Source organism: Acanthochromis polyacanthus, chromosome 9, assembly GCF_021347895.1.
Source record: "Acanthochromis polyacanthus isolate Apoly-LR-REF ecotype Palm Island chromosome 9, KAUST_Apoly_ChrSc, whole genome shotgun sequence".
Taxonomy (NCBI): Eukaryota; Metazoa; Chordata; class Actinopteri; family Pomacentridae; genus Acanthochromis; species Acanthochromis polyacanthus.
In genome coordinates this window covers 4800437-4827947 of record NC_067121.1, presented here as the reverse complement: position 1 = coordinate 4827947, position 27511 = coordinate 4800437, and the positions used below count along the sequence as shown (strand labels likewise).

At 36.6% G+C, this 27511-nt stretch overlaps 1 protein-coding gene and 1 long non-coding RNA gene across 2 annotated transcripts in view; one reads left to right on the top strand and one right to left on the bottom strand.

The window, feature by feature from the left end:
* tmeff1a (transmembrane protein with EGF-like and two follistatin-like domains 1a) overlaps positions 1–27511 on the top strand; it is an 87184-nt gene that overhangs the window by 5811 nt on the left and 53862 nt on the right. The gene's annotated exons all lie outside the window — the stretch shown is intronic.
* On the bottom strand, positions 16472–20195 carry LOC127535384 (uncharacterized). Its single transcript, XR_007944230.1, has 3 exons — positions 18695–20195; positions 18192–18427; positions 16472–18055 (listed from the first exon to the last, which is right to left on the bottom strand). It is a non-coding gene; the product is annotated as an uncharacterized LOC127535384 (long non-coding RNA).

Here is a 27511-nt window from a genome sequence, read left to right as displayed (position 1 = left end):
TAAAAACACTGGAAATGAATACAACCAGATATAAGCAGACCTTCAAAGAGTGCAAAGAGACACAAATGACCACAAAAAGACACAAAATGTCAATAGAGCAACACAGATAGGCACAAAAAGTTATTTTATGTTTCTGTGGTCATTTTATGCATTTTTGCAGTTTTTTTGTTACGTCTGTGTGATCATTATATGTGTCCTTGTGGTCTTTCCTTTGTGGTCATTTTGTGCCTTTTTGTGGTCATTTTTGTCTCTGTGTGGTCATTTTTGTCTCTTTCCTGTCGTTTTTTGGCTCTTTGTGGTCGTTTTTTGTCTCTTTCCTGTCGTTTTTTGGCTCTTTGTGGTCGTTTTTTGTCTCTTTTGGTCATTTTTTGTCTCTTTGTGGCCATTCTTTTTCTTTTTGAGGTCATTTTTTTGTCGCTTTGTGGTCGTTTTTTGTCTCTTTCCTGTCGTTTTTTTGGCTCTTTGTGGTCATTTTTTGTTTCTTTTGGTCATTTTTGTCTCTTTGTGGCCATTCTTTTTCTTTTTGAGGTCATTTTTTTGTCGCTTTGTGGTCGTTTTTAGGTCTGTTTGTGGTCCTTCTTTGTCTTTTTGTGGTTTATTTCTGTCCGTTAGTTGAACTTGACGCCAGGCTGAGCAGTACCTTTTCTGCAGTGGAGGCAGCAGTGAACCAGACTCTGTGCTTTTGTTGCTTCTGTTGCCTTTCCTGAACAGACGGTTTGTGATTAATAGCTGTTTCCTGACAGGACGGGAGGCTTTTATTTTGTCGGGTCTGAAGCAGTTTCCCTCAGCTGACTCGAGTTCTTCACCCAGTCAACAGAAATGAAATCAAACTGTATAATTTTAAACCGCCGCCTCCTGGGAGATGCTTCCACAGTCTTCCTCATGCCTGACTGAGCGCGCTCAGTGGCGTTGGCGTTTGACTCCGACATGACACGTTTGCTCAGATAAAGAGTACGAGGCCTGATTAAATTTTCAGCAGCGGCTCCGACATTGACGCAGCTGCAGATGAATATTGATGAGCTGTCGATGCTGCTCAAAGTTTACACTCAGAGCGTTTAGTAGAGAATCACTTCCTGCTGCAGGACGGAGGACAGGGGGCGCCGCCGAGCTCGTCTCCTACAGACCTGACACATAAAACCATCACTGAGTAAATCTGAGTTCTGGATTCAACTCAGGATCGTCTTTTGACTTAATGAGTCGCTGTGTGAACATAGCAGATAGCTGCTCACGCTAATGCTAGTGCTAATGCTAATTCTATTTACTGAGGAGTTATCTTACCCATCTTTGTGGGGATTTTGTGTCTCTTTGAAGTTGTTTTGTGTCTCTATGTGGTTGTTTTGTGTCTCTATGAGGTTGTTTTGTGTCTCTATGTGGTTGTTTTGTGTCTCTATGAGGTTGTTTTGTGTCTCTTTGTTATTGTTGTGTCACTTTGTGGTTGTTTTGTGTCTCTTTGAGGTTGTTTTGTGTCTCTATGTGGTTGTCTTTTGTCTCTTTGTGGTTGGGTTGTGTCTCTGAGGTTTTTTGCATCTCTTGTGGTTGTTTTTTGTCTCCTTTAGGTTGTTTTGTGTCTCTGTGGTTGTTTTGCGTCTTTTTGGGGTTGAGTTTGTCTCTTTGTGGTCATTGTTTTGTCTCTTTATGGTTGTTTTGTGTCTCTTTATGGTTGTTTTGTGTCTCTTTGAGGTTGTTTTGTGTCTCTTTGTGGTTTATTTGTGTCTCTTTGAGAGTGTTTTGTGTCTCTTTATGGTTGTTTTGTGTCTCTCTGAGGATCTTTTGTGTCTGTTTGTGGCCATGTTGTGGCTGTAGTTGTTTGTTTTCAGTTTCTTTCTGGTCATATTTTGTCCTTCTGTCCTTCTTTTGTATCTCTTTGTCGTCTCTTTATTGTCCTTTAGTGTTATTTTTTGTCTTTTTGAAGTGTTTTTACATCTCTGCACTCGTTTTGTGTCATTTTATAGAGTATTTGTGTGTCTGTTTTCATTTTGTGTCTTTTTGTTGTCTTTTGTGTCTCTTTGTAGTGTCTGTTGTCCTTTAGTGTTGTTTGAAATGTCTTTACGTCTCTCTGCTCTCTGTAATGTTATAGAATGTTTGTGTCTGTTGTCATTGTGTGCCTTTTTGTTGTCAGTTTGTCTTTTCTGGGCCATTTAATGTCTGTAGTGTTTTTATGTCTTGTTTTTGGTCTATTAGTGTCTCACTGTCTGACATACTTTTGTCCCGTCATGTCTCTTTGTTGTTGTTTTGTGTGTCTTTGTAGCTGTGTGATGGTTAATGTTTCTGCTGGAACTTCAGTCACTTCAAACAGTTCAGTCACTCTTTTATGGATTAATGATGAAAACTTCAAATATTCGTTTTCACTCAGCTCCAACTGAAACAGTTTTAGCTCCTTCCGGAAAATCCTGTTTCTGCACCAGTTTAGTTTCAGCTGATTGATTAATGAACCGATTGATTGATTTAAGTTCTGCGTTGACATGTAGGTGAAGAAACCTTGTCAGTGTGTTTGTCTCAGAGTGTTTTTCTGGAATAAAAACGTGTGAATGTGAGAAACCAACAGGATTCAGGAGGATCTGTGTCTAACGAGCGTTTTATTCCTCTTAATGAAGCAGAAACAAACAGATGACGAACGACAAGATGTTCCTTCTGCTTTCCGTTATCCTCCTGAAGAAAATATTAATTTATTCACAGCGGCAGAAACAACAACATTAATCATGTTTTTGGCTCCGACACAGATTCCACCTCCTGGATTTGAAGGATTTCTGTGCTGATTGATGGAAATTCTGTTGGTTCAGAAACGTCAAAACTTCACATTGAAGCCAAAGCTGGTCTGAAGAACTTTTTTTCCTGATGATATGCAGGAAAAAGTCGACTATAAACAAAGAGAAAATGAACAAAACAGCATGGCTACAAATCACTAGTTTAAGAAATAATATTTGCTTTTTTCTTATTTAAAACTTTTGACAGTGAAAAAAACAGAATTGTGTCTCTTTGTGGTTGTTTTTGTCTCTTTGAGGTTGTTTTTTTGTATTCTGCTGTTGTTTTGTGTATCTTTATGATTCTTTTGTGTCTTGAGGTTGTTTTATGTCTGTTTTTAGTCATTTTATGTCTTTTTGAGGTTGTTTTTATCTATTTGTAGTTGTGTGTGTATTTGTGGTTGTTTTGTGTCTATTTGTGATCATTTTGTGTGTTTTTGCAGTTGTCTTGTTTCTCTTCATGGTTGTTTTCTGTCCCTGTTGTGTCTTTGTGGATGTTTTATGTCTTTTTGGCTGTTTTGTGTCTCTGTGATTTTTTTTGTGTTTCTTTGAGAGTGTTTTGCATCTTTTTGTGGTTGTTTTGTGTCTCTTTGAGGTCATTTTATGTCTTTTTGAGGCAATTTTTGTGTCTTTTTGAGGTTGTATTGCGCCTTTTTGAGGTTATATTGTGTCTGTTTGAGGTTGTTTTGTGTGTCTTTCCCACATCATTTCAAGGCAGGGTCACATTCGTCAGATTAATCATGTCGAGGACTCTGCAGGTCTTGAGGTTATTTTGCAACTTTTTGAGGTTGTCTTGTGTCTCTTTCAGGTCACTTTATATCTTTTTGAGGTTATTTTACATCTTTTTGAGGTTGCTTTGTGTCTCTGTAGTTGTTTTGTTCTCTTTGTGGTTGTTTTGTGTCTCTTTGACATCATTTTATTTCTTTTTGAGGTTGTTTTGTGTCTTTTTGAAGTTGTTTTGTGTATCTGTAGTTGTTTTGTGTTTTTTGAGGTCGTGTTGTGTCTTTTTGAGGTTATTTTGCGTCTTTTTGATGTTATTTTGCACCTTTTGAGGTTGTTTTGTGTCTTTTTGAGGTTGTGTTGTCTTTTTGATGTTATTTTGCATCTTTTTGAGGTTGTTTTGTGCCTCTTTGTCATGTTTTGTGTCTCTCTGAGGTTGTTTTGTGCCTCTTTGTCATGTTTTGTGTCTCTCTGAGGTTGTTTTGTGCCTCTTTGTCATGTTTTGTGTCTCTCTGAGGTTGATTTGTGCCTCTTTGTCATGTTTTGTGTCTCTCTGAGGTTGTTTTGTGCCTCTTTGTCATGTTTTGTGTCTCTTTGAGGTTGTTTTGTGTCTATTTGAGGTTGTTTTGTGTCTCTATGAGGTTGTTTTGTGCCTCTTTGTCATGTTTTGTGTCTCTTTGGGGTTGTTTTGTGTCTCTTTGAGGTTGTTTTGTGTCTATTTGAGGTTGTTTTGTGTCTCTATGAGGTTGTTTTGTGCCTCTTTGTCATGTTTTGTGTCTCTTTACGGTTGTTTTGTGCGTCTTTGTCATGTTTTGTGTCTCTTTGAGGTTGTTTTGTGTCTATTTGAGGTTGTTTTGTGTCTATTTGAGGTTGTTTTGTGCCTCTTTGTCATGTTTTGTGTCTCTTTGAGGTTGTTTTGTGCGTCTTTGTCATGTTTTGTGTCTCTTTGAGGTTGTTTTGTGTCTATTTGAGGTTGTTTTGTGTCTCTATGAGGTTGTTTTGTGCCTCTTTGTCATGTTTTGTGTCTCTTTGAGGTTGTTTTGTGTCTATTTGAGGTTGTTTTGTGTCTCTCTGAGGTTGTTTTGTGCCTCTTTGTCATGTTTTGTGTCTCTTTGAGGTTGTTTTGTGCCTCTTTGTCATGTTTTGTGTCTCTCTGAGGTTGTTTTGTGCCTCTTTGTCATGTTTTGTGTCTCTCTGAGGTTGTTTTGTGCGTCTTTGTCATGTTTTTTGTCTCTCTGAGGTTGTTTTGTGCCTCTTTGTCATGTTTTGTGTCTCTTTGAGGTTGTTTTGTGTCTATTTGAGTTGTTTTGTGTCTCTCTGAGGTTGTTTTGTGCGTCTTTGTCATGTTTTTTGTCTCTCTGAGGTTGTTTTGTGCCTCTTTGTCTTGTTTTGTGTCTCTTTCCCACATCATTTGAAGGCAGCGTCACATCTCTTCCAGCAGCTTCTTCAGATTAAACATGTCGAGGACTCTGCAGAAGAACTGTTGAGTTCTGTTGATTTCTTCTGACCTTCCTGTTTCTCAGAGTGTAACTGAACCTCGTGGATGAATATGAGGTTTATTCTTTGGGTTTTCGACCGCCTGCTCGCTGACTTTACCTCAGAAGCGTCAGAACCGAGTGTTTGGCTGCAGATTGAGGAGGACGGATCGGATCAGTGATGTTCTGTCTCCAGCTGAGAGCGAATTATCCTCCGATCAGTTTTAGCGGCTGAGTTTAGGGCAAACTAATTATCTGCGGCGCTGCAGGGTGACAGACGCTTTTAATTGTCTTTCATGAGGCAATAAAAAGGTGTTTGTCAACCGGCTGGATGTGAACTCTGTGGAGCTGGGAGACTTTAATTAAGCCTGGAGGATAATAAAAACGCGCCGTAAAGTCAAGGAGCTGTGAGGGTGAAGCCACCGCTGTCTGTCAAAGCGACGTGTTTTCCACCTTCTCATTTAGAAGATTTCACTCGTCATTACATTTCAACATTTACAAATCTGCTCTGGTGATAATTCGACTGACGGAGAAGAATATTTCCACATTTTTCCTCCAGAATTCTATTTAAAGTAGTGAATAAAACAAGCTGCTGCGCTTCATTTGACTAAACCCGAAGCTTTTTGACGTAGAAAACGCTTCTTTTTTGTTTAATTTCTACGCTGCTTAACGTGCTTTGAGAAAAGACTGCCACAAATCTTTGTTAGCAGCATTTTTTTCTACTTTTTTCCTTTTTCTTGAAGCTTTTCTGTTTTAATTTTAGGATCCCAAACAGTAATTTATTTTTTATGTGTCACTGTAAAATTCCACCATTCTGCTGTATTTAGATTCAGTGAAATTACAATTATTTTACTGATGCTCGCTGTTATTTTCACAGTATATGTATATTAAGGATTGAGAAAACTGTAATAGAAAAACAATTTTTATCCTTTTTTTTGTTTAACGACAACTTAATTTCCTGAAATAACAGAAAAAATTATTAATTTTTTATGTTTACTGTAAGAAAACAGACCAAAGCTAAATAATGTTTATGTCAGATATCAGTGTTTTTACAAATATTTGTTCTGTTACAACATGTGACAGTAAAATTACAATTTGATGGATTAAAATCTGCTAAAAACTATAATTTTGTTGATCTTGGAGCTTTGTGAAAGAAAAAATATGTATATTTAAATTTAAAAAAAGGAAAATAATTTACACAAATTGTTATTTCTTGGCCGTTTTCTAGGTTTTATTAAATTACAAATAGTTTCTGGTATAATCATAGAAAAACTATAAAATCGCAAAATTTTTCTGTATTTAAATCCACAAAAAAATCTTAGTTTTTTTCTGGAATACTTGCTTTTTGACCAAAAAAAAAATCTGTATTTTCAGAATTGTAAAAAAAACAATTGGCTTTTTTGTTTAACTGTAACTTAATCCACTAAAATAAAATATTAAAATAGAAAAATGTATTAATTTATATGTTTACTGAAAGAAAACAAGCCTAAACTAAATGATGTTTACATCAAATATCGATATTTTTACAAGCATTTCTTCTATTACAGCAGTAAAATTACACAGTTTTATGTATTTAAATCTGGTAAAAAACAAAACCAAAAAACAACAAACAAACCCAAACATAATAAAATATGTATATTAAGAACTAGAAAATGGTGAATATTTTTTAGCTGTGTTTTTTTTAAACAGTTTCTCCTTCTTTTGTAGAATGACAGATAATATCTATTGAAATCATAGAAAAAGAAAGTTTTATTTCTTGGTTTTGAATAAGTAAAAACAGTTACACATTTTGTCTGTATTTGTGTTTACATTCTTTATTCTGGTAACAGAAATGTCATCGCCCATAAATGCAGCTAAAGTAGCATCTTTTTGACCTTTTTTTAATCCAAATAGCTCCAAAAAGCAGCAGCAGAAGGATTAAGTTGTGCCGTTTCTCCAGTTAATCCTTACGTTGTCATCATATGACAGCAGTGCCGTAAACTCCACTTTAATCACCGTCTCATGTGCAGAAGAATTAGGAAGAGGTTTGCTTTTAGCTCTGATCTCTGAGCAGCAGCTTCTGGATGTTTCTTTGCTCCTCTAACAGTTTTACTCACAGCTTGAGTCACATTTTTGTCATTTTCTGTCTCATTTGTGTTGTTTTTTGTCCCTTCTTAGTGTGTGATTCTCCACATACTACAGATATGTAACTATCTCCATGTTTCCAGACTTTTCCTCTCTGCTCTGCTCATCATCAGTAGAAAGATGTTTCTCCATGCTGGATGGATCTCCAACAACCTGCTCCTCTGTTCACTGTTTCTGAGTCATGCTGCGTTTGTGTTCATCCAGTAGGTTTTGTTTTTGATCTCAGGCTCTCTTGTTGTCTCCGTTTTTTGTCTTGTTTGTCATTTTGTCTCATTTTTGTGTCGTGTTGTGTCTTGGGTCATTTTGTGTCTCTTTCTGGTGGTTTTGTCTCCACATACTGCAGATATTGAACTAAAACGAGACATAAAACAGCAAAAAAACAACACAAAAAGACAAAAGACACATAACTGATTTAATAATATGTCTTTCTAGTGTTGGTAACTCCAGTGGACACTTGGGAAAATGTTGCAGATATTGATTCGAGTTCTTGCAGTTTTGAATTTCGTCTCTTTTTTTTTCATGAGTCCTAAATGGGTTCTGTCTCCTTCATGGTTGTTCTGTTTCCAGGAAAAATGAGCAGAAACTACTTCAGTTTCAGAGGACTGTAGTAAGAAAAGGGACTTTTTTGTGTCTGAGCTCCTGTTTGACAACAATGTGGAACTGGAAAGTTGAAATCTTTGAGTGTTGGTTGAAGCCGTCAGACGTCTGAACTAAACGATGAAGCTCTCAGACCTCCAACCATCAGTCCACACGTTCTTCATGGGTTTGAGTCTAGTGCCTTCACTCTATCCCGATTAAACCATTTCTTTACCTCTGAGTCATTTTCCTACCAATTTTGAGTCATTTTAAGCACTTTTAAAATAATTGTGGAGAGGTTTCAAGTTGTTTCTGAGTTTGGATAAGTTTAGTCATTTTGAACCAACTCTTAATCGTGTTGGAACTTTTTTGTGATTTTGGACAATTTTGAGTCATTTTCAAGACATTTTAGTCACGTTAAAACATTTTTTTGTCATTTTGGACAAGTTTGAATAATTTGACACATTTTTAGTAATTTTGGAGTGATTTTTAAACATTTCAAGTAATTTTGGACAACTTTTTTTGACATTGTGGACAAATTTTGAGTATTTTTGGGCAAATTTTAAACCATTTATGACCAAATTTGAAGTCATTTTGAACTACTTTTAGTCATTTTGGACAGTATTTGTCATTTTGGACAACTTTGAGTCTTCTTGAACCAATATTTAGTCATTTTTTGCACATTTAAAGCCATTTTGGATCATCAGTATTAGCTCCTGTTTGACAGAATGTGGAACCAGAAAGTTAAATCTTTGTCAGATGAAGCCGTCAGACGTCTGAATTAAGCGATTCAGCTCTCAGACCTCCGACCCGACAAGAAAAACCCCGACAGGAAGTGAAGCGTCAGAAGCGGCCTGAAAACCCTCCGAGCATCAACACATCAAAGCGGCATCAGTGGAACGGCTCACATTTACACCTCAGCGTCCGTTTGAAGTGAAGCACCTGAAGGCTGCAGTCGACCGACGACGCCTTCAGGGGCCGACAGACGTCCCAGTTTCCACCAGCCGTCCTCTGATCTGAGCTCTGCGGTTTCTGGGATTTGCAGGTTTCCCACAGAACACGTGTTTTCTTTGTTTTTCTTTGCTTCTCTGACAAACAGCCGAGGAACTGGAGGTTTGTTCTTCCCACAGCGGCTGTCAGGATGATGGAAGAACTGAAGGAAACGGGAACAGCGGAAGGTTTCTAAACATATCAACAACCACTGGCTGGACTGTGATGGAACTCACTTCACCTCTCTGGATCTATAGCACGCTACCATGCTAACACGCTAACATGAAGACGGAGGACATAAACAGTATTAACCCTCTGAGCTACAAGCAGTTTCTGGGTTTTTCTTTGCTCTCATCACATTTTTCATCACTGTGGTTCATTTTTCTCTACAATCTAAAGTCCTGCAGCTCTATGGAAACAGCACTACCATGAAGAAGAGCTCAGAAACATCTTCTGTCAGTGGGATTCAGTTAAAAGAATTTCATTGATTGTTTATTTTAGAAAAATTACAAAAAATCCTCTGATCACTGTTTCTGAGCCATGCTGACTTTATTTTATTGATCCGGTAGCTTTGATTTTCCTCTCAGTTTCTCTTGTTGCCTCTGTTTTGTGTCTTATTTATCATTTTTCTTGTTTAAATCTCATTTTCTATTGTTTTTTGAGTCATTTTTAGCCTGTTTATGAGTCTCTGGAACAGTTTTGTCTTATCGTGACACATTGGGGCCTCGTCCGGGATTGAAATTAACCATGTTGGTTGGATGAAGTTTTGTGTTTGTGATCATTTGGCCTCATTAGGTTTGTGTTTCAGCTACTGCTCTGACAATGACTTTTCTTTTACTCTCATACATGAATTTCATATCTTCCTTTGGCAAAAAGGGAAATTTTCTTGTTATTTATGGTCCTAGTTTTTCTTCCAACTTGTTCTGGATGCGATTCGTTAACGCCTACATTGCTTTCCTTAAACATTCTGCAAAATCAGCTTATTTTAAGTTAAATCGTGTGTGGTTTTTTCAGCTTTGAACAGAGATATGACACACTGGGGGCTCGTCCGGCTTTAAAATGAGCCGTTTTGAAGTTTTGTGTCGATGAAGTCATCCTACTTTTTAAGATGCAAAGTCAGTCAGTTTCATACCTGACTTTCTTTTTTTTTTTTTAATCTTTTTGGTCCTTTTTGTTTTACATTGAAGTTACTCTGAGCTTTGTGTTGAGGGTTTTGGTCTAAAGCGTCCTTCCAACTTGTTTGGGATGAGATTTGTTTGGACTTAAGTTACTTTCACTGAGCGTTCCTTAAAACAAGCTTATTTTTAGCTACACCTCCTCTTGTTTTTCCAGCCTAGAATTTTGGTCTAGTTTGGTTTGTGTTTCTGCTACTAGAAGGTCAGTAGACGTTCTTTTAGTTCAAAGTCGCTGTTTTGTATTTTAATTGCAGTTAACGCTTAAATTTCGGGGAGTCTCGTACATGAATTTTCCTTTGGCAAAAAGCTCAATTTCCTCTTTTTTGTGGTCCTTTTTTTGGTTTGAGCTGTTCTTCCAACTTGTTTGGGATGACATTTGTTTTGGACCTATGTTACTTTCCTTAAACATTTGATAAAACAAGGTTATTTTTAGTTACTCCTTCTCTTGTTTTTCCAGCTTTGAGTCAAGTTTTGACAGATTTGGGGCTCATCCAGGATTCAAATAAACGTTGTTGGTCAGAATAAGTTTCATCTCCATAAAAATTTGGTCCAGTTTGGTTTGTGTTTCTGCTACTGCTCTGCTAGCGGTTGTTCCTTTATTAACATGTCGGTATTTTGTGTTTTGATGTGCAACTCGACCAGTTTTCTAGTTCTTTTGTCCTTTTTGTTTGGTTTTAGGTTGAATTTGTGAGGCTGCGTTGTGGTTTAAAGTGTCCGTGTCTCTGAACATCTGCAGGACTACGTTGGTTTCCAGTAAATAACCAGCTCCGATCATTAGCTGTCTGGAGACTCGGTTTGTCTCGGTGTTTCTGTCTCTTCATCAGACCTCCTGCCTTTTCTTGTGGCTGATCAGAGGTTGTTTTTTCAGACTCTGGTCGGTTGTTTGTCCGACAGCAGAGACAGTTTTAGGATGAAGTCTGTGGATCTAAACAGACTGAAACTTTACCACAGCGCTGCACGTCTGAATTCAAAGCGGCGTCTTTTAACTGATGCATCTTAATCTCTGTTTTTGGGCGTCAAACTGAAAAAATAATTAAGATTTTGGCCACAACCTCCCGCCTCCATCGCTGAGAGAACTGAATGATGTCTGTGACATTGGTTTAATGCGTCGACGGTAGATTAGCCGTGAACAGCAGCTTTATGAAGCCGGCGGAGCTGCAGAGGCCTCGTTTGTCAGATTTAGAGCCGCTTCCTCTCAGGCCTGATGTGAGAAAAAGGCCTCATCAAGGTTCTAAATAGGAAAAAGAGGTGATTTAGCTCCGGCTTGAGAGAGTTTCTCAGCTGAATCTGTGACGGAGCAGCCATCCATCTGGATGGCAGACGCCCAAACAGTCATACAAATAACAGGACTGCATCAGCAGAACGACACGTGGCTGAAATACAAACCACAGAGGAAGGAAAGGAAACGAGAAGAAGAGCTGCAGTCATATCCCAGCTTTAATTAATAAACTGCAAATGATTTTTATAGAAACGAGGCGTGTGGAGGCAGGCTTCCTCACTCTGGTTCTGGCATTATGGTAGCTGTTTGCTACTCTGCAGTAAGGATTATTTTCTCGATTAATCGTTTGGTTATTTGGTCACTAAAAGGCCAGAAAACAACTCAGAAACATTCTCAAGTGCAGCAGTTTAATATCACCTGATTTAAGGATAAAATGTTCCATTTAGAGGTGAGGAAGTGGGAAAATACAAGATTTGTTATCTGTGCTTCTGGATAAAAGGAGAAAAGATTTTTAGCTGCATTTCTACTTTGGTTTTCTGTGCATTTGAAAGCATTTCACAGGAAAACTACAACCTTAATTATGATATTAATCAGTATACTCTGAGGTAGGGCTTCAAATAATGACTATTTTTACTGTCAATTAAGCTGTAGATTATATTCTTGATTGATTGGTCAAAATTTGTCCAAAGTGACTAAAAATCAGTCCAACATGGTTTAAAATTTGCCCAAAAATGACTCAAAAATTGTCGAAAATGACAAAACCTGTCCAAAATTACTTTAAAATGGTTAGAAAATGACTCAAAATTGGTTGTAAAGGACTCCGTTAGTGGTAAAGAAATGGTTCAGTCAGGCTGGTGTCAGAAAGGCAAGAAATTTAGTTGAACTGAACCAATTTATTCTGGAGGAGTCAAAGATAAACGAGAAGATAGAAACCAGGAGAACCAAACTGAGATGGAAATCAGCAAATTTAACAGAAACCAGGAACCAAAGCGGCCTGTAAAAGTTCTGTCTTGTTTCCACTTATGGAGCTCCAGATCTGCTCCGTTTAAAACACACTTGATGCCTAATTTAGCGAAAACGTGCATCTGTGAGTGTAAATCTTTAATTGGTCTTTAGGTGTTTAATTATTGGGTTCTAATACGCTGAAGAGCAGCAGATGGAGGAGATGTTTTATCGTCTGTTTACTCTCAGACCTCCTATCGCAGAGCGTGTTTACAGCTGCTCCGGCGGTTTTATTGGGATCTTCTTCTCTTTTTGCCAGTTTCTGTTGCAGTCTGGACAGCAGCACTTCTGATTTCTGCTTTATTTAACTCACCAGAGCTGCCAGGTTTGGGGATTCGTGTGTTTCAATGATTTCAGAGTTCTAGAAGTCATTTTAACCTGAAAACTAGAATCATAAACATGGTCTCTACTAGTAAGATCAACTTTTGTCAAATCAACAACTGAAAAATGATCCAAAACGACAAAAGCCATCCAAAATGACTAAAAAGTGGTTCAAAATGGTCCAAATTTGCTGCAGAATGGTTTAAAAGTTGCCCATAATGACTCAGGACTTGTGCAAAAATGACTAAAAAATGTCCAAAATTACTTCACATTGGGACAAAATGGTTAAAAGTGGCCCATAGTGACTCAAAGTTTGTCCAAAACATCAAAAAATTTGTCCCAAAATGGTCCCAAATGACAATAAGGTGTTTCAAAATTACTTGAAATTGGTGCAAAATGATTCAAATTCGCCTGAAATGACTCAAAATTCTCCAAAACGGAGAAAAAAATGTCCATAAAGACAAAATATTGGTCTAGAAATGACCAAAAAAAGGGTCCGGAATGGTTTAAAAGTTGCCTAAAATAACTCAAAATGTATTATTATTATTAATCAGTTTATTTAAAAAGGGACCATATACAATATAAACAGAAATGCTGCCGTTTGCTGCACCAGAGTTAAGCTAAACTCCATCTGCAAATTTGACCAAAATGTCAACAGTTTGTCCCAAAATGACCAAAAAATTGTCCAAAATTACAAATGATGAGTTGGAAATGTCTAAGGTGTTTTTGTTTCTCTTTTCCTTCTCTGTTTTTTTGCCGGTTTCAGCTCCAGTCTGGACAACAGCACCTCTGATCTGAGCTGCCAGCTTCGGGGTTTTCCTCCCAGCTGGTGTCACAACCTCAGAGCCAGAACTCAGTTTGAGTTATTTCACCTCAGATGTCCACTAACAAACAGGATTCTGCAGGTTTTCTTTAGCAGCGCGCTAATTCAGGGACATTTTTAGTAAAAAACTAATAAAAACCAAACAGGAGCTGCTCATTGTGAATTCTGAGCATTAATGTTTCCAAAAATATAAACAAATGTAGACTTAAATTGGCATCGTTGTGGTTTATTTTGGTAAATGTTTGTGTCATTTCCTGTTAAGCCATAATAGTTAAATGGTTTAATTATGCAAAATAGATTTAAAAGCCCATTTTCTGCACATTTACAGGTTTGTGGTCGTATTTTTGGGCTCTACTAGAACAAATTTATGTGCTGTAATGTTCCAAAAACACAGTATTTTTATCAAACTGTACATTTCTGCAGCACTTCTTCTCATCGTCTGTTTGAAATGTTTGTTTTTAGAGCAGAACCTGCCTGAGCATCATCATGTTTTTCAGTTTTCTTCAGTATCAGATGACTGCAGTGATATTTGTCAGTATGTTCAATGGCTGACACTGAATGTGGCACATTTATGATGTCATTTATGATGTCATTTATGATGTCATTTATGATGTCATTGTACCAGTTTTTCTGTAAACATTTACATCGAACAGATTTCAACGCTTTAATGTTCTAAAAACATATTATTTTACTCAAAGTTTACATTTCTGCAGCACTTCTTTTCTAAAATCCTCCTTTTTGGAGCAGAACCTGCCTGAGAATCATCGTGTTTTTCAGTTTTCTTCAGCATCATGTTAATATTTGTTGGTGTATTTAATAGTAGAAACCAAACATGAGCTGATAATAGTGACTTTGAGACACTGAAAATGCCACTATAGCATTTTTTTTTACAAACATTTACATCATTTTATGTTACTGAAAGGCGTTAAATTGATTTCTGATTTTAAAAAGTCCATTTTGTGGCCATTTACAGATTCATGGTGGTATTTTTGGGATCGACTAGAACATTTTTAAGTGCTTTAATGTTCCAAAAGCACATTATTTTCTCAAAGTTTGATGTCATTAGACCTGTTTTCTGTGAACATTTGCATCTTTCAATCATTAAATTCTACAGATCGGACTAAAAGATCTCATTTTATGCACAGTTTGAGGTTTATAATTTTGTTTTTGAGATACTAGAACATATTTACATGCTTCAGTCTTATTTCTATGTTTTCTACATTTGACACTCCACCTTTTGCCACTTCAACACTGCAGACTTCCTGTTGTGGGATTCATGAAGGCTTACTTGATCTTGACTGATCCAAATCAATGTATCTGGATATTTATCTACTTCCTGTGGAGCAGAAAAACCAAAACAAGGAGCTGAAAGAGGCTGGAGCGTCTCCTCTCCACAGCAGATATAAATTATTGATCAGGGTCTCCGGAGATTCATTCGTTCGGCTCGGCATTGTGGGGGAGTCGCCATGGCAACAGCGGACGCCTCGTATTGTGTCTGCGCTCGGTGAGCTCGTCGCCTTTGTTCTGCTGCTCCCAAACGGGCCGCTTCAGAGCAGAAAATAAAACCAGAAAAACCGAGTTTAAGCGCAGTCAGAGCCGGCCGTTCTTCATCTGCGAGGGTGAAATAATGGATTCATTATTAGATCAAGCTGTCTGAGCTCCTTTTGTTTGACTTTGTGTTTTTATCCCCGTTAAAAAAACAGAAAATCTCATTAAATTCTGCCAAATAACATTAAAGCCGTGTCTGAATTTGTTCTAATTTTTCATTGTGCTTCACATCCGGCAGGCGCTTTAATGCTGTTTTCTCTTCTTCTCCCTCAGAAATCCATTAAACTTCTGTTAAATGTTCTAATCTGTAGAACAACACGTCGACTTTTCCCTCCACGAGCCAGAAGGAACCTTTAGCTTCGGCGTTCTGGTCGAGTTTGTCGTCTTTAAACCTCTTCTGCTGGTGAAAAGCTGCTTCTGAATATCTTATTATGTCCTAATTCATGAGCGAATCCGTTCGTTTCCCCCAGAACAAAACATTTGCACCTTCAAGGAGCCTTATTTTTTAATTAAAGTTCATTTCATCGGCGCCTCAAGACGTTAATTTCTCCCATAGAACTGAAAGGAGAGCCGTTCATTCACATTCAGAGGAGGCTTTAATTTCACTGCAGTTTTATTGTTTTTTTCTGCCTTAAAAATCCTCAAACCGTCGGGGAGAACCCAATTAAATTACAGTAATAGTTTAGAATTAGAAGCCCCGGGGTTAAACATCGGTACGTTGAAGGAGCCTCGGTGCTTCGTTTGGTCAAAACTAATTGATTTTAATCCTTTAAAAACCTCGAAACAAGTCAGGAAATGAACAAAGCTTTAATTCGCCTCAAGAAAAAAGAAAATCAGCATCAAAGGTCAGACTTTTCTACCTAAAATCCATTTTTTAAACATACAGAAACCAAAAGCACATGAAATTAATGAACTTTTGTAGTTTCAAATCACCACAGATTTGACTAAAAGTAAAAATACAGCCGTAAGTTCGGTCATTTTTCTTTCTTAATGCTCCTTAAATAACTATAATCCATAAATATTCTTTTCATTTTCTCTTTTAAAGTTGTAAAAACTCAGACGTAGCTTAAATAAACAGATCTCAGTAGGACTTTAATGGTTAAAAAAATGTTTTAAAGCCCTGAAATCATCCAGAAAACCATTAAAATACAGTTATATTATTAATTATTCTCATTAATTCATGGGTTTTCCACTGAAATAACACTGACAAGCATTTGCACGTCAACCAGACGCTCGTTTTGAATTAACTTTAGTGTTTTTTTTTAAAGTCATTTTAATAATAATAATAATAATAATAATAATAATAATAATAATAATGGATTAGATTTAAATAGCGCTTTTGTGGGCACTCAAAGCACTTCACATTTTAATGGATTTTTACCATCATTTCTTCTTTTAAATGATTCAAACAATATTTTAATAATAATTATTATTATTACAATTATTATTATTATTTTTTTCTGCTGGTATTGTTATAAAATGTTATGATATAATAATAATAATAGAATATTAGAATATTATTATTATTTACATTTAGTATTATTATTATTACAATTAATATTATTATTGCTGTAATTATGATTAATAATAATAATAATAGTAATGATAATAAATGTTCTTTTTCTTGTTGTTATTATTATTATTAATTAAAATACAAATAATCTATTTAATAAGAATGATCATCCTTGTAATAATAATAATAATGATAATTATTGTTATTATTATTGTAATTAATAATAAAATCATTGAAATGTGTTTTTTCGCTTTAAGGTCATGAAAACATATTTTTAATATCCAGGTTTCATGTTTTTCTCCCAAAAACAGAAGAAAATAAGGCAAATTATTTCCTAAAAATCCCTAATATCTTACAGTATATTCATTTCTCCACTTCAGCATAGATCTGCTGTGATCATTGATTGGCTTTCAGCTTTAAACTAATCAATAACTATCTGAATTATTGATGACTTTGAGTCATTTATTCTCAGATTTCAACATTTCTGTCTCCCTCTGCTACAGTAAACTGATATTTATCTGACATTTTATCGCCCAAACAACTGATCAATTAATCAAGAAAGATCAATCGACGGTGAAAATATTCTTGACTTGCAGCCTTATTTCAGAGAATATTTATTATTCTGATAACTAATGTCAGAGCTTTACTTAAAATGCCTTAAAATGCCCCAAAACCCCAGCTAAAATGCATTTTTAGCCAATTAACTTCTTTGTTTCTCATAATAACACCATAATTTGTAATAATTTTCCTCCATATTTGAGATTTTATACCTAAATTAGATTAATTTAAACACAAGTTAGTTCAGAAGATGCCCTTTAGTCTGTTTCTGAGGGTTTTCCAGCAGGTTAGGGTTCAATCCTGCAGACTTTCTACTGAAAATGATTGGAAATGAGATGCCTGAGCTGGAAGACACCAAGCAGCTTGATGAAATTAAGCCGTTGGTGCTTTTATTTAACCTGCAGGAAGTGACTGGAGCAACATTTCCACGGCAGAATTCATAATTCAGAGCCACTGAGCGTCAAACTGTTGGTGTTTGTTGCAGCTTTCACTAGTTTCACAGAGAGTTCTAAACCCTGAGCAGCGTCTGAAGGCTGCTGTTACCTCCGAACCTGCAGAGGAGGAGGAGGAAGGTTGATGCATTTCACAACCCCCCAAAGAAAAGGCTTGCTCAGCTCTGCTTTGTGCTCCAATTAAAATGCATCCAGTGTGGATCACCTGCTGGTTCTGGTTGGTCTCGGGGCCCGGCGTCCTCGGCGGTGCCCAGGACTGGAATGGGACCTGATTAGTCTCGCATCGCCGACTCTTTGGGCGAATCCATTCAGAGTGGCGGGCGGGGGGAGGAGCCGCCGGGAGGCTGGAGAAATATAAATCTGTCGCCGCTTTGGCTCACAGCTCTGAATCCACACGATGGAGAGGCTCAAGTCCGACCAAGCCTGGAAGAAAAACAGGGAAATAAGAGTTTTCAGGGTGGTTGTCCTTCCAGGTCGCTGTTTGGTTCCAGCTAAACCCTTTAAATCCCTAAAATCTTCACATTTCCACCTAATAAAATGTCCTCGGTTTCATCAGTGAGCAGCTGAGGCCAAACACTGGACTCTGAACGCAGCAGTTTATTGAGTTACTACAACTTAAAATAACATTATGTTCAACCAATGAACTACAGTGAGTTCAGAGAATTAGTTTTCTATCTTCAATCAAAGCTATTTTTTATTTATTGTCTGAAATAGTCCAAGATATGTAAAGACAAAGAAGACTGGAAATATGGACAATACACTGCAGCCATGATACTATGGTACTATCCTGATCAGTGGAACTATGACTCCTTCTAGACCTCCTGATTAGTGATACGATGACTCCTTCTCGACCTCCTGATTAGTGATACGATGACTCCTTCTAGACCTCCTGATTAGTGGAACTATGACTCCTTCTAGACCTCCTGATTAGTGATACGATGACTCCTTCTCGACCTCCTGATTAGTGGAACTATGACTCCTTCTAGACCTCCTGATTAGTGGAACTATGACTCCTTCTAGACCTCCTGATTAGTGGAACTATGACTCCTTCTAGACCTCCTGATTAGTGGAACTATGACTCCTTCTAGACCTCCTGATTAGTGGAACTATGACTCCTTCTATACCTCTGATTAGTGGAACTGTGACTCCTTCTAGACCTCTGATTAGTGGTACTATGACTCCTTCTAGACCTCTGATTAGTGGAACTATGACTCCTTCTATACCTCTGATTAGTGGAACTATGACTCCTTCTAGACCTCTGATCAGTGGAACTATGACTCCTTCTAGACCTCCTGATTAGTGGAACTATGACTCCTTCTATACCTCCTGATCAGTGGAACTATGACTCCTTCTATACCTCTGATTAGTGGTACTATGACTCCTTCTAGACCTCTGATCAGTGGAACTGTGACTCCTTCTAGACCTCCTCATTAGTGGTACTATGACTCCTTCTAGACCTCTGATTAGTGGAACTATGACTCCTTCTAGACCTCCTGATTAGTGGAACTATGACTCCTTCTATACCTCTGATTAGTGGTACTATGACTCCTTCTAGACCTCTGATCAGTGGAACTATGACTCCTTCTTGACCTCCTGATTGTTGCTGACTCTGTGTTTCACTGATTTTTAATTGATCTGTTGAATCTTTTTCCATTTTTGTGAAGTCTATCAATCGGATTTTTCAGTTCCTCTTGCAGTTCTACTCTGTGAAGTCATTTTGGACACGTTCTGAGTAAATTTGGGAACATTCGGAGTTGTTTTAGACAAATTTTGAGCTACTTTAAATTGTTTTTTTGTTATTTTCGACAAATCTCAAGTCATGTTGGAGGAAGTTTGCGTGATTTTGAGATACTTTTAAGTGATATTTGGACCATTTTTTCTTGTTTTGGACATATTTTGAGTCAGTTTGGACACATTTTTAAAATACTTTGGATGTTTCAGGTCTTTCCATGTGGAGCCATGATGCAGACACAAATAGTCACAGTCCATAAAACGAAGTTAAGATTTTAGAACCACGTTCATAAAGTTTGGTTGTCTGGCTCTGAATTTTTAATCTAGCCTTTTGATGGTTATTTGATTGTTTTTAAAAGGAAATAATCTCCTGCTCAACGTAAAAATAATGCAGTTATTGATTACTATTTAAGTGATGTTGCATGTTTCAGTTCTGGAAGAGAAAAGAAACCAACAAAATGTAATAAAATGTGGCTGATTTGTAGAAACCAAACTGAATAAATGCTGCTGTGGTCTTTTAAATCTGACCTCAGCTCAGCTTTTCTCTGCTAAATTACGGTAGAAGCTTCTCCTGATGCTGAAGCTGTGAATCTTTTCGCCAGGCTTCTTCCCGTCTGTGGTTTTGCATCTTGCAGCTTGTTTATCTCCTCGCTGAATGTTTTCTTCCCAGCAGGAGAGTTTCTGTCGCCAGCATCTCTCGGCTAAATCTCTCCTTTGTGTCGAAGCGAAGTCTCAAACCGAAGCTCACGTCGCTCTGGAAGAGATTTTCCATCCTAGCGAGGACGCCGACTGTGAGATTTATGTGATTGGCGAGGTTTGGAGAGGATGAGGATCCTGACAGACGGTTGAAAAGGGGAAAGCTGCGGGACAGAAGCAACCTGAGAGCTGGAAATTGAGAATGCAGGACGATGCAGAAAACCCAGCTGCTTTAAACAAACCGATGGTGTGATTATTCTGAATGTTCTGAGCGACTCTTCGTTGGGAGGTCGCGGCAGGTTGGGCTGGTTTGGAGCTCATAAACAGTCCCGACATGCAGGGAGGCCGTAAACAGTCGGTGGGAAACGCCTGCAGGACAAAAGCTGCTCTGAGGCTCCGCTTGGCTCCGCCTGCAGCGCCTCTGAAGAGCTTTCCTCAGTAAAAGCAGCTCTTCACCACAAAAACAACACAGATTTACTGCAGCCACAACAGACCCGCCTGCAGAGGACAAACACGTCCGCCACCTTCAATCATAACAAGCAAATAAAAGTCAGACTGCAGCGTTTCATTCCATCAAACCCAACCTTCATGTAATTGTTTCCTGCAGATGATCTGTGAGAGTTTCGCATAAAGTGGAAACTAAACGATGAGTTCATTGTCACTGGTTGGACTTTGTTGAACGTTACAGAGATTCTATAGACACACAGGCAGCTACAAGAGACCTGCATGCTAATGTTAGCATGCTAACACGCTAACAATGAGCCTCTCTGCAGCAGGGTTGGGCTTCAAGAATCAGTTCTAATACGCTCTACTATAATATGCTGTTATACTATACCATGCTATGCAGTGGTATACTATGCTATGCTATACTATGCTATACTATGATATACTACGATATACTACGATATACTATATACTATACTATGCAATGGTGTACTATGCCATGCTATGCTGTGGTATTTTATACTATATGATACTATTTTGTCATACTATGCTACGATATAGTATTTTATGCTGTACTTTACTTTGCTATACTATAATATGCTCTGAAATTTTATAGTATGCTACACTATACTATGCTATGCTATACCATGCGAAGCTATAGAATGCTGTACTGTACTATGCTATGCTATACCATGCTAAGCTATAGAATGCTACTATGCTATGCTATACCATGCTAAGCTATAGCTTGCTGTACTATACTATACTATACTATACATTGCTATAATATGCTCTGCAATAGTGTGCTATACTATACGATACTAAACTATTCTATTGTATACTATATTATGCTATACTATGGTATGTTATCCTGTAATATAATATAGTGTTATTCTTTAACAATTAATATATGCAAATTCTTATTTTTTTTTCTCTGATTATAATATACAAGACAGGGAAAATTTGTTAGCATGCTAATGTTAGCATCTATCTCTTGTGTAGCTGCCTGTGTGTCGTAGAATCTCATTAAGGTCCAGCGATGTTTTCCACTTTATGTGACGCTTCCAGCTGCATTATGGGAATTGTAGGATTTAGTGTTTGAGTCAGAATGTTTAAACTGGACATTTACTTCATTTTTCAAAGTGACAAATTAAAGTCACATCACTGTTAGTTTCTGTTTGTGTGACCGAAACACGGCTGATGTTTCCTCTTTGCCTGAAATTGAAACCTATATATTTATGTATTTTCCAGCTGAGGAACAGGAACTGTAGCTGCTCCGTGTTCATTCTGTCAGCGTATGGAGACAGATTATGAAGCTGTGGGGCTGTAATTATGCAAATGACTCGGCGGTTTGCCGTGTGGAGGCGGCGGCAGTTTAAGAGCTGATTCACAGCGACGTGACGAAGAGGAGGAAACGATGAAGCAGGTCGATGGATGCAGCTGCAGAAACAAACAGCAGATCCACCGAGAAATGTCAGGAACACACAAAACCAGGAAAATAATCTGGAAAAACACAAAGAAGGTCTGGAAGAAGAGAGCTGAACAATAACATGCATTTAAACATGGAGGAAGACTTCAAATACAGAGAAAATACCAGAAAATATCTGAAAAATAAGATTTTTAGCTCATTTAAATACAATAAAACAGTATTTTTTTTAAGGCTCACACACACTTGAAGAACTAATTATTGTTTGTAAATATACTGAATTTTTTTAATTTAGTTTTTAGTGGACATAATGCAGTTTCTGCCTATTCATTTTAATTTAATTATATTTCTATGACTTTAGGGTTTGATCTTTATCATTTTCTGACATTTAGATGAACACAAGAACTCCAACACTCTATTTACACTCAATAATAATAATAATAACAATAATTATATAGCAACAGTGTAGACTTAGATAACTTTATTAATCACTGGAGGGAAGTTAAGTTGTTGCAGCTGCATGGATGTTGAGTTAAGGGGTAAAAAATAAGACAGAATATTAGAGTATAAAGTGAAGAAAAGAGACAATGAAATAAGATAAGATGAGATAAAATAAAATAAAATGAGAATAAAAATACAGTTAAAATAAAATAAAAATAAGATTAAATACCTTACAAGAAAATAAAATGAGAAAGTAAATAGAATAAAAATAAATTAAGACAAGATAAAATAAAATAATCTGAGATAAAATAAAATGAGATTAAATCAAATTAGATGAAATAAAATGAAACGAAATAAAATAAAATGACATTTAAAAAATAAAAAGAAGAGATAATACTCCTAATACCTTTATTTATATAGCACCTTTCAGAAGAACATTCACACACTGACAGGTAGAATATAGTGATAAAAAGAAATACTAGAGAACTTTACTGGAAGGCGAGTCTTTAAAAGTTGGTTTTAAGAAATGATTTAAAAGAATTTAGTGATTCAGCGTATAAAATAAGATGGGATCATTTCTTATTTTATTCTAAATCTTCTTCTTCCTCCTCCTCTTCTTCAGTAGTGAAATCTTAAATCGATTCAAAAAGAAAAAGAACCCTTCAGAAGACCAGGACCTGCAGCTTAAACCCCTGAGATTCTAGTTCATAAACGTGTTCCTGTGATGATTTGTGTCGACACTCATCTAACATTAAACCCAGAGGTGTCAGAAGATCTGAGAGTTTCCCCAGAAGGATCTTTTTTGTTCCTCGCTGTGTTAAAACTCCAGGACTCGCTGAGAATCTCTAACACCGACGTTGTAAACTTGCGTCTCTTTTGCTGCCGTCGTGACGCCTAATTGTCTCGTTAGCGACAAACCGAGGCCTCGGCGACCCCACTGGTTGGACAGTCTTCCCTCGGAGGTCAATTACTTCCTGCCGGGCCTCGGAGCCGGAGGGAGTCTGGGTCCGACATGAATAAAACATCCGAGCCGTTATCTCCACGCTGCACTCGCTGCTTCCAGGTGAACATCAGTCTGCAGCTGATGAAGCCAAACGAGGAGGAAAAACACACAAACCTGGACGAATTAGACGCAGTGAGGAGGGTCTGTAGTTAGACGGCAGGTTCAGCTGCTTCCCTGCTGAGGCTTCGTCTTATTAGCCGGTTGTTGAGCAGGAAATGTGCGTTTCACATATTAATCCTCACTGCTCAGGAGGAATTATGATCACAGCAGGTCACCTCGAGAACATCATAAACCAAAAGAAATAGCAGCTCTGCACACATTCTGGTGAGATTTTACCGATAAAAATCAACCAGATCCTCTCATTTTTGTTCTTTTTTCTTGTCAAACTGGGAAATTAGCCGCCTGATATCCCGGACGAGCCCCCAAACCATGATATTACAACCATAAACGGGTCTCTAAAGTAACATAAAACTAGATGAAGGATATTAGAAATCTTTTTTTTAAGGCTTCAACATTCTTACATCTGCAGTTCCTGAGCAGATGGATGGAAAAACAACCACAGAACAATCAGTACGGTTAAAAAAGCACAACGCAAAACCTAAAAGTCCATCAATATGAGATAATTAATAGATTAAATCACAATATAATTATACATTTACCACAGTTCACCTCATGAACCAATAGAAATAGCAGCTCTGCACACATTGAGGTGAGATTTTATTGTTTAAACTGAAACTGATCCACTCAATTTGGCTTTCAAACTGGGAAATTTTCCACCTTATATCCCAGATGAGCCCCCAAATGATCTCATAAATTGGTCCTGAGGTCATTAGACTGACATAAAACTAGAAGAAGAATATTAGAAACCTGGTTATTGCAGCCTCCCAGTGAAAATAAAAGCTTGGATAAAACATCAGGGACCAAAGAAAGAGAACAGTCCTGAAATCAAAAGACAACAAACACAAAATGAGATTTTTATTGACAAGTTGAACCAGATCCACTCATTTTTGTTCTTTTTTCTTGTCAAACTGAGAAATTAGCCACTTTATGTCACATACGAACCCTCAAAACATGATATTACAACCATAAACTGGTCTCTAAAGTAACATAAAACTAAATGAAGTTTTTTTATCAGGGTTCTGGTCTAAAAATAAATACAGAATCAAAGTAATTCCTTTACGTCTGCTGGTTCCTGAGCAGGTAGACAGAAAACCACCCACAGAACAATCTGAATGGTTTAAAAACAGTAAAAACACAACTTAAAACCATAAAGCCCATCAGTGGGAGATAATTTATAGAATCAATAAATACAAGATGAAACTGAACCAGATCCACTCATTTTTTTTGCATCAAACTGGGAAACTTTCCACCTTAAATCCTGGATGAAGCCCCAATTATCTCATAAACTGGTCTGAAGTGATCAGAGTAGCATCAAATTAGATGACAAATATCAGACATCTGGTTATTTTAGCTTTGCTGTCTAAAAATAAAAGCTTCAGGGACGAAAACAAAGAAAACACACTGAAATAAAATCACAAATCCAACAGAAGTCAGACTCTCCTGTGGATCCAAAGACTGAAGGTCAGGGAGTTATCGACAGCAATGATTCCATTTATTTTAGTTGTTTTTACACATTCTTACCTCTGTAATTCCTGATCAGGTAGACAGAAAAAAACCCTCAGAGAATCAGGATAATAATAAACAAAAACAAACTTAAAGTCCGTCATTTTAAACGACTTATTTAAACATTAATCACAACTACCGAAAAATCGATCGATATTTATCTTTTAGGGCGGAAACTGATCATTATTAATAATATTTTTCTTGCTTCACAGCTGTAGAGATATTTATTATTTATGATTATTCTCTTTTTCTATCACATTTTTAACTTCTTGTTTATTAATTTTTACTTTTTATGCCATCGCTTTTCTGTTTCACTCATATTTCAATTCATATTTCACACTTTTCATGTCATATTTTTGAATGTTTGTCATAATTTAGATTCATTATCTCATAATATATTTTAATATTTTAGATTTTTCCTCGCTTATTTGATTTTTTATTCTACATTTTTTATTTTTATTACATCAATGTTCTTTTTGAGCCATATTTTAAACATCTTTTCCTAATTGTGGCTCTTTATTGCATATTTATACTTTCTGACATATTTTGAATTGTAATTAGAATTTGGATGAATTATGCCATAATGTATTTTAATATTTTTGAATTTTCTTATTTTTTTACTCTACATTTTAACTTTTTCTGTCATATTTTGGATTTTTTATCATTATTTTGGCTTTCCATCTCTTATTTTTACATTTTTATTATAATTTAGATGCATTATCTCAGAATATATTTCAATATTTAATTTAATTTAATATTTTTCCTCATTTATTATATTTTTTAACTCTGCGTTTTGATTTTTTCTCTGATAATTTTATTTTTATCTCATAATTTACTATTTTGAATACATATTTTTTCTTGTTTTTTGGACTTTCAATCATCATGTTAGCTTTTTATTTCATATTTACACTTTTCATCATAATATATGTTAATTGTCTCATTATATATTTAAATATTCAGACTTTTTTGTCATTATTTTGACTTTTTATGTCATTATTTACTATTTTAATGCATGTTTTTGTTTCGTATTTTGGACTTCACATCATAATTTTGGCTTTTTATTTCATATTAAGACTTTTTTTCTCATTATTTTGACCTCGTATGTCATTATTTACTGTTTTTGCCTCATATTTTTAGTTGCATTAATAATTTAAAGTTCTGCTGTAACTCTGATCTGTCTTCTGGTGATTTTTATGTTGTAGTTTTCTGACTCTGAGGGTCAGTTCTTCTGGTTCCTCGGCTGCTTCTCGTCTCCTCGCTGATGCCGTGTCCATTTTTAGTAAAGGGTAATTAGAGGCCGTTCCTCTTCAAAGCCGCTCTGAGGGCGGGAATCTGAGGCTTTTATCTCCGAGGAAACGTGGATAATTTAAGAGACGACGGCGTGTTATTATCAGACAGACGTCCCACCTGCAGGACGAGGAAACAGGTTAAGAAGCGATCAGAAGTAAAAACCTGAAAACTGATGCAGGAACAAGTGATCAAAGGAAACGTCAGCAGGATCCTCGTTAATCAGCTGTTCTCCGGTCATTTTATTCCTCATTTAAAGATTAGGTTGTTTATTTACTGTTAGCCTCATAGTTTTATCCTCCACTTTATTTTATCTACACTTTTGTCGTTTTATGAGTCTTTGTGGACGTTTTGTCTTTTTGTGTTCACTTTGTGCCTGCTTTTTGTTGTTTTGTGTCAAATTTGTGTTGTTTTGTAATGTTTTATAGTGCCCTGTGTCGTGTTTTTTTGTCTCTTTTTTGTCATTTGTCTCATTCGGGTCGTTTCGTGTCGGGTTTTTTTCGTTTTCTGTCTCTATTTGTGTATCGTTCATTTTAGTTTGCCTACTCGCATCTTTTCGCATCTTATTTTTGTCATTTTGTGTCCCCTTCTTGTCGTTTTCTGAGTCTTTGTGGCCAGTTTTGTCTTTTTGTGTTCACTTTGTGCCTGCTTTTTGTTGTTTTGTGTCAAATTTGTCGTTTTGTCATGTTTTATATGTTGTGTGTCCTGTTTTTTGCCACATTGTGTCATTTTTTTGTCTCATTTTGGTCGTTTCGTGTTCGATTTTTGGCGTTTTGCGCCTCGTTTTATGTTGTTTGTATGTTGTTTTTGTCATTTTGTGTCCCGTTTCTGTTGTTTCGTGTCTTGTTTTGGTCGTTTTATGAGACTTTGAACAGTTTTGTCTTTTTATGTTCGTTTTGTGTTTCCTTTTGTCTTGTTTTTACTGCTTTGTGTCTGTTTTTTTTAATGTTTGTGATGTCTTGTCTCACTCGTGTCTCTTTCTGGTGGTTTTGTTTTGTCCTCATATTACAGATATTTATCTGTCTTCATGTTTCTTCTCTCTATTCCACTCATCAGCTGTAGACAGATCTTTGTGTGTTGTTTTGTCATGTTTTATAGAGCTCTGCGTCTTCTTTTGGTCATTTTGTGTCATTTAGGTCGTCTCAGTTTGTGTCTTGTTTGTCATTTTGTGATCAATTTGTTCATTTTACGTCTCATTTTGTGTCATTTTGTGTCTTGTTTTTGTCATTTTGTGTCTCATTTCTGTCATTTTTTGCCTCATTTTGTGTCTGTCTTTTTGCTGTGTCGTGTTGTTTTGTGACAGTTTTGTGTCCACATATCGTAGAGTTACTTTTTTATTTACTACGATCTTATTTCATTTTTTACTATTTCCGTGTTTCCAGTAGGTTTGATTTTCCTCTCTGTCTCTCTATGAAAACACTTCCTGCAGTTCAACCTGAAATGAATAGTTTTAATGTCATTTGGTTGCAGCAGAAGTTGTATTATTGGCCACACTTTTAAGTTTGTGTTAGGTTTTCCTGTGAGATGCTGCATCTGTGGTGATGAGTTCAAGGACTGTCAGAGAATTCACAATCCAGTGATTCCTTCTGCTTATCCAGTTTATATACGGATCGATATCAAACGACT